General features: G+C 37.2%; 1 non-coding gene across 1 annotated transcript; it reads right to left on the reverse strand.

The window, feature by feature from the left end:
* Positions 1-6725: 6725 nt before the first annotated feature.
* LOC141682034 (small nucleolar RNA R71) lies at positions 6726-6832 on the reverse strand. Its single transcript, XR_012559439.1, has one exon. It is a non-coding gene; the product is annotated as a small nucleolar RNA R71 (small nucleolar RNA).
* Between the last annotated feature and the right edge of the window lie 859 nt (positions 6833-7691).

Here is a 7691-nt window from a genome sequence, read left to right on the forward strand (position 1 = left end):
TATCATCTAAGAATAATGGTAACCGCGAGAGTTCAGAATCTAATGATGGTTTAGCTTCGGGAAAAGTAAATCAATGGTTGATGAATCGCTTGTGGGTGATAAGAAATCATCATTAGAGGAATGATTGGTTGAAATTTGGGACTTTGGTGCCTAGAAGAGCCCATCGTTTCTTAAATTGACTTGATCTATCAGTTTGTTCAATGTAATTGGTGGTTGATATAGCCAGCCAAGTCTTGTAGTATATTAAAGTGGGTGTGGTAATTGAGTAGTGACGGGGAGTTAGTCAGTTGCTGTTATATTGAGGAGTCGTGCAACGGTGTTTAGTTTCTTTGTATTTTAGTCTTCCTGAACTGTTGTTGATTCTCCTACTGTCATTGTTGCTGTAATTGCTAGTGCTGTAAATCTAGATTTCTTTAATAAGTGGACCCCGATATTAAGGACTTGGGTACTGTGATTGGGCAGCATTTTCCTGATATAGGTGCACCATTTAAACGATGATACCTTCTGTCAAACATTTTGTTATGTTTTGAATAAAACTCATTTATATATCTCGGGAAAATGCCACCTAAGAAAGCTACCCAGTCTAAAGAAAATAGTAGTAGTTTTGCGGAGGGTCCAATCATAAATGAAATTTAGATTTGTTGTGCCAGCAGCATGCAACAACAGTTGCAGTTAATCCAACAGGTTCAGTAGCGGTAGCTACGGTTGCAGCAGCAATAACAAGAAGTGAATCAAAATGCTAGTTTTAAATCTTTCTAGAGTGTTAACCTTCCTGAGTCTCAAGATAAATCTAATCGAGTAGTTGCTGGATCATGGTTATAAGAAATGGAGGAAGTTTTCAACCTCGTGCAAGTAAGTGATAATCTTAAGACCGATTAGGTAAGTTATTTCTTGAAAAAAAATGAAGTGAATTATTGGTGGGAATCAACCAGAGCGTTAGCAGTAAAAGGCCCTATTTCATGGGATAGGGTTACTGAGTTGTTTTTGGAAAGGTATTTCCCAGATTATGTGTTGAGTCAAATGAAAATCGAGTTTCTAGAACTGAAACAAGGTGAGAGAAGTGTGTTGGAGTTTGAGGCCCAGTTTACAGAATTGGCCCGATTAGTTCCTGAATATGGAAGTATGGAGATTCAGAAAGTGAGGAGGTTCCAATAAGGGTTGAAGCCTGAAATTCGCAGAGGAATTGTGGCATTGCAACCCAAGACCTACTCCTCTATGGTTCAGGTCGCCCTAGTAATGGAAGGTAATCAGAGGTGACTGTTAAGAAAGAGAATGATAATAAAAGGAGGTTGAAAGGTGTTATGGACAAGGTAGATCAAGAAGAATCTAGTCAAGAATTGTAGGATCAGTTTGGCCGAAGTAGGAGTAAGAGATTCCGGAGATAGAGTTTTTCTCGAACTAGGTCTGGTGCTACCTTAGTTGCTTCCACTCCAGCTTAGTCAGTCAAGCGAGCAGTGGACTGCAAGTCCTGTATCAGGAGACATAGAAGTTGTGTAAAAAGAATGTGCAATGTTTCAAATATGGATATAAGGGTCGTCATGCCGGAATGCAACCCCGAAATCCAAGAGTTACGTGTCACAATTGTGGAAAGAGTGGGTATATTGCAAGGAGTTGAAGAACGGATATTCAAGATATTACATCCCAAAGGCCAACATCTAGTTCAGTTAAAGATAGAACTTTCAAAAGAACCAAGAAATCAAACATTTAGAATTTGGAAGTAGTTGCAGTTGATCTGACACACTCCGAGCTAGAAGGGTTTTATATGATTTTAGGATTGAGTTGGTTGTCCTGTATTATGGCAAGGAATGGTTTCAGAAGAAGCGAAGTATAAAGTGTACAGAAGTTAATAGTAAGGTAAGTTTCTGGATGCAGAAGCAATTTAAAGCGTGACTAGCGCATATAAAAGATGATAATAAGAAAGTACCTAAGTTGAAAAGAATTCAGACAACAAATGAGATCCCAAAGGTTTTATCGAATGACTTATCAGGATTACCTCGGAACATAAGAGATTACTTCTCAGTGGTTACTGTACAGAGTCGGGCTGGTGTCAAAAGCCCCAGATCTTATGACCTAGTATAAATCAAGTAATTAGTTAAGGAAACTTCAGAATTGGGAGATGAAAGAATAATGATATAAGGTGTATTCTGTGTTGCGTACCGATGTGGTTTATAGGAAAGAAGAATGGATGTATGAAGATTATGTGCTGATTATCAGAAGTTGAAAAATTTGATAATAAATAAATGCCCTGGAGTGTCGGGGGGCAAGTGGAACGGAATAATTAGTTGGTAATTGTAAAGTTATGAGGAGGAAAGTGAGCATACCAGTGATGTTGTAGAGAAGAAGGATGGAATAATGAGGTTGTGTACTGATTATCGGGAGTTTAATAAAATGACAAATAAGAATAAATAACCTCTATAAAGAATTGGTTACTTATGTGACCTAATTCAAGGAGTGTGTGACTTCTACGGGATTGACTTAAGATACAGCCTGAGGGCATGTCAAAGATTTCGATTAGGATGAGTTATGAGCCTTGCAAGTTCGGGTGATATTATGCGGAGTAATAAGTGCATCATTTATCTATAAGGAATCAAGGAACATGATGTATAAGAAGTACTTGGATAAGAAAATTGTATTTATTGATAACATTCTCAGCTATCTAAGAATTAAGAAAGTCTGTGTAGAACACCCAAGGATTTCCCTACGAAGATTAGAAGGGAAGAAGTTATACGCTAAGTTTCAAAGTATGGATTTTGGTTGAAAATAATAAAAGATTTTGGGTATTTCATTAACAACCATCGAAGCAAAGCTATTGTAGTAATTTATGCCTCATGCAGAGGAAAATGATTAAATATGGTTAAGATTGCTAAGGAATCAGTAAAGGAATTGGAAACTGTGGGAATTGAAGTTGAGTATCTGAAGGTGATGAGAAGTTAGTATATAAGATTATTTCCCAGCCTTAACTGATGAAAATGAGAAAGAAGCGAACAGATGTTGGAAATTAAATTGAAAATCAGTATTACCTATCATCCTGAGACAGAGGATCAAAGTGAGAAGATGATTCGTACAATATAAAATATGTGGAGAGTATATATATATGATGGGTTTAAAAAGTGAACTGCGATAATCACCTACCATGGATTGAGTTTTCTATGATAATAGTTACCCTGTTAGTAAGAGAATACTACTTTGCGAAGTGTTGTGTGGACATAAGTGTGAGTCCTCCATCTATTGAGAGAAAGTGGGAGTAGAGATATTGTTAAGTCCTGAATTAATTTAGTACATCAAGATTGTGGTGGTGTACTCGGGAAAGAGTTGAAATAACTCGGGATATACAAAGAGAGAAAGCGGATTTGCATTGGAAGAATATGAATATATAGAATGAGGATCGTGGTATAGGCAAAAGTTTTACCTTGAAAGAGATTGATTAAGTTTGAATAGAAGGAAAAAGTAGAGTCCTAAATGCATTGAACCTTTCGAGGTATAAAGAAATATAAGTAAAGTTGTCTATGAGTTAGTGTAACCGCTGCAGTTGCAGTATATATATATAATATGCTATATGTGTCAATGTTAAGGCAATATGTACCTGATTCGAACCAAGTCAATGATTAGGAGCCAAGGGGCTCTCATCCGAAATTGTGTTGCAAAGACTGATCGATCCAAATTCTGGTTCGTTAAGAGCGAATCCCTAGGAATGAATTTATGTCTATAGTAAGTATGCCTTGAATAAATCGTTAAGTCGAAGTGTCTACCTGGAAGTTAGAGTCGGAATTGCTTGACAAATATCCTCACTTATTTAGTTGAGCCAGATTCTGAGGACGTAATCTTTTTAAGGGGGGAAGGATGTAACGACTCGTATACTTTTATATTTAATTAAAGTGTAATTATGGAATTATTAAATGAATAATATATGTGTATAGCTTCTGTCAGCTATGTGTTGTTTTACTTTATCTATGTGTGTGAATTATGGTGTGTAGAGTGGTTCGTGTAATTAATTATGGACTTGTATTGAATTTTTTTCACTTTTAAAAGTGGATTTAATACAAGTTTATTTGTGTAAATATGTGAATTATCTCTAAAATTGTTTTTATTACTTTATAATCTCAATATTTATTTTTGGGATTTTATAAAATTCAGAAATCAATATTTCATCAATTATTTAGTCCTGTACGATTTTCTGATTGCATTTAGTAATAAAATCTGTATTTAATTCCCGAATCCTTCAAGAATTATGAAACTCATATTTATGTAAGTTGGGAATATTCTGAGAATTTTAAAATTATTTCGGGAATTTTTGGGATTAATTTCACCGCGCGTTATTTCATTAATTGTTAAAAAGCGGGTACAAGTTGTGTTTTAGAAATTATTTAAAAATTTAAAAATTTATGTTTTCATAAACTTTGGGATATTTGTAACATTTTAATACTATTTTCATGATTTTCTGAATTTGTTTTAAGTACCGCTCGGTTCGTTAATTGTGAAACGCGGGTAAGAGTTGCGTTTCAAAAATACTTTAAAAATTATGAAAATTTTATTTTATTAACTTCGGGATTTCTAGGAAATTTTAAAACTATGTTGGTAATTTTACGAGTTTATTTTTATGCACAACTTGGTACGTTAAAACATAAATCGCGGGTTAAAACCAAGCCATCACGGGTGCACATACACGTGTAACCTTTCTATTAATTCAAGTTATTCGTGGAAGCCTATCAGAGATCTTATGCTACGTGTGGAATTGGGAAAAAAACAAGAGAACTAAAAAAAAATTATAAGTTATTAGTTAATAAAAGATATACCCCAGCCCCCCTGATAAGTGGATTTTATATCCACTTGGAATGCTTTATTACAAGCTTAAATTGGTGTTTTGGACTCAAGTTGTTGGTATTTTGATGTGTTTTTGTGTTAATGCATTTCAGGTATCAGTTAAATGAAGAAAAGAGCTTTTAAAGGAAATATGATGAAAAGTGATCAGAATTGGAAGCCAAGGCCATTGTCAAGTTGTAGAGAATCTCAATAGCTTCGCGTGGGTAGTTGAATCGCCTAATTCTGACGAGTAGAACTCAAGTTATGGCCAAAACAAGATTAATCAGAATATTTTTCCCAGTCAGTAGCTGAGCGCCCACTCAGAGAGCTGAGCGCCCGCTCAGAGAGCTGAGCGCCCGCTCAGGAGAGCTGAGCGGCCGCTCAGGGCGCGGCTGGTCGCTGATTTCGCTGAAAAAACCTTTTTTGAGTAGAATTTGACGATTTTAAGGGTCCAGGAACACTAGGGGCGTATATAAACTTGTGATTCTTTGAATTAGTTGTAACTTTAGATGCTCGTTTTCGTTCTTGTTGAACCTAGATCTCGTTTATTCGTACTTTGATTATTATTTAGTTTATTAAGACCTTGTTTATACCATGCTTTCATTGGAACCCATGGTGACGAAGAGTTCGATTATGGGCTAATCGTTGTCATGGGATTCTAGCGGATTTACTTATGGATTTCAATAGTTAATTGTTTCGATATCTTGGTGTGTGGTGATTGTATGATATCCTAGTATTGGTTGTGCTTATTCGTCTTATGTGCGTAGCTAACATATAAGATAGCGTGTTAATCTTTATTGAAGCGACAGTGAATATAGAGGTTTAGAACATGCCATGCTAGCATAGGTTCATGTATGTGTATGCATGATTCGTAGGTAACTCTAACCGTTTTACTTGCCCTATGTAATCAAGATAGATAACTTGTGCTTAAACCGTTATGTTGTCAAATTCTATAGACATATAGGGTCTCAATATAATTGGTGCCTATTCAGCTTCTATCTCTTTTGTGGATGTCTGGTAGAATGGTACTCGTGCAATGAAAGTTGGCGTTTATCAGTTTCGTGTTATCTGATTAGTGTCCTCACCATCACATGCTAAGGTTAAGAACGAGAAGGCTATTGAATGAAGTATTTAATGAAGTTAGAATCCCATATTTGTCATATATAGTAATTCAACCTCAATTCTCGTAGTTAATGTTATTTAGTATAATCTCTTAGTTTAATAAAAACCCAATTTGTTATTTGTCTTAGCATTGAGCAATAACCATACATTGTTGTATAGGTGCATAAATTGAACTTAACCTAAACCAGTCTCTGTGGGAACGAATCTGATTTATATCTTATACTACTTGCGAACGCGTATACTTGCGTGAATATTAGCGCGTGTTTTCGCCCTAACAAGTTTTTGGCGCCGCTGCCGGGGACTCGGTGTTAATTTTTAGTTTATGTGCTTGTCATCAGTGGTCGTTAAAGTTCACTGACTCAGATTCTTTTACTTTCACGGTTTATTTGTTTGTGTTTCAGATACTCATTACAATGGGAGATCCAGCAGCACGAACGAAAGCCTTGATGGATTTTTCTCAACCCAAGATCAATGACATTCAATCTAGCATTGTCCGGTCAGCTATCACAGATAATACCTTTGAGATCAAGCCTGGCATAATTCAATGGGTACAGACTTCAGTCCAGTTTGGGGGTTCTCCAACGGAAGATCCCAATACACACATTTGGGATTTCATTGAAATATGCGACACCTTCAAGTTCAACGGTGTTTCTGAAGATGCTGTAAAGCTGAGACTGTTCCCATTCTCTCTGAAGGACAAGGCTAAGAGCTGGTTACACTCTCTACCAGCTGGTTCGATTACTACTTGGGAAGATCTTGCTCAGAAGTTTCTTACTAAATTCTTCCCTATGGCGAAGACAGTTGCACTCAGGAATGCTATTACTCAATTTGCGCAGCAAACGGGAGAATCGCTAAGTGAAGCTTGGGAGCGCTACAAGGAGATGCTTAGGAAGTGTCCTCATCATGGAATTCCTGATTGGATGATAATCACTTGTTTTTACAATGGGTTGGGAGCACAGTCCAGACCCATGCTCGATGCAGCATCAGGCGGAGCATTATGGGCAAAGAGCTATAAGGAAGCTTATGATCTAATTGAACTGATGGCTGCTAATAAATATCAGTATCCAACCCAGAGATATCCACAGGGCAAGGTAGCAGGAGTTCTTGAAGTGGATACAGCTACGGCTATCACTGCTCAACTAAAGGCGTTGTCTATGAAGATCGATTCTCTGGCTAACTATGGTGTTAAGCAGATAATTAGTGTTTGTGAGCTGTGTGCAGGTCCGCATGCGACAGAGCAATGCGCTATATCTAGCGACTCAGCTCAGTTTGTGAGCAACTTTCAGAGATCGCAACAACCAGTTCCAGACACTTATCATCCTGACAACTGGAATCATCCTAACTTCAGCTGGAGCAACAATCAGAATGTGATGCAACAGCCGTTCCAGCCGTTTGGAAATAAGCTGTTCAACTCTCTTGGTTTTCAGCAACAACTCCAACTTCAACAACAAACTCATGATGCATGTCTATCTTCGAATGAAAAATCTGAATTAGAGGAGTTGAGGCTTATGTGCAAAAACCAGGCTCTTATATGCCAAAGCCACGCTGTTTCTATCAAGACTTTGGAGAACCAAATAGGGCAAATTGCTAATGCCTTATTGAATCGACCACCAGGAACGCTTCCTAGTGATACAGAAGCCAATCCATGAAAGAAGAAAGTTGAAGAACATGTGAACGCCATCACCTTAAGGTCTGGAAAGGTCGCAAGCCCCCAAATTCAGCAAGACGAAGAGCCAGAAAAATCTCAAGATTCAGAAAATGCAGTTGTG

This window comes from Apium graveolens, chromosome 8 (assembly GCF_009905375.1).
Source record: "Apium graveolens cultivar Ventura chromosome 8, ASM990537v1, whole genome shotgun sequence".
Lineage (NCBI taxonomy): Eukaryota > Viridiplantae > Streptophyta > Magnoliopsida > Apiales > Apiaceae > Apium > Apium graveolens.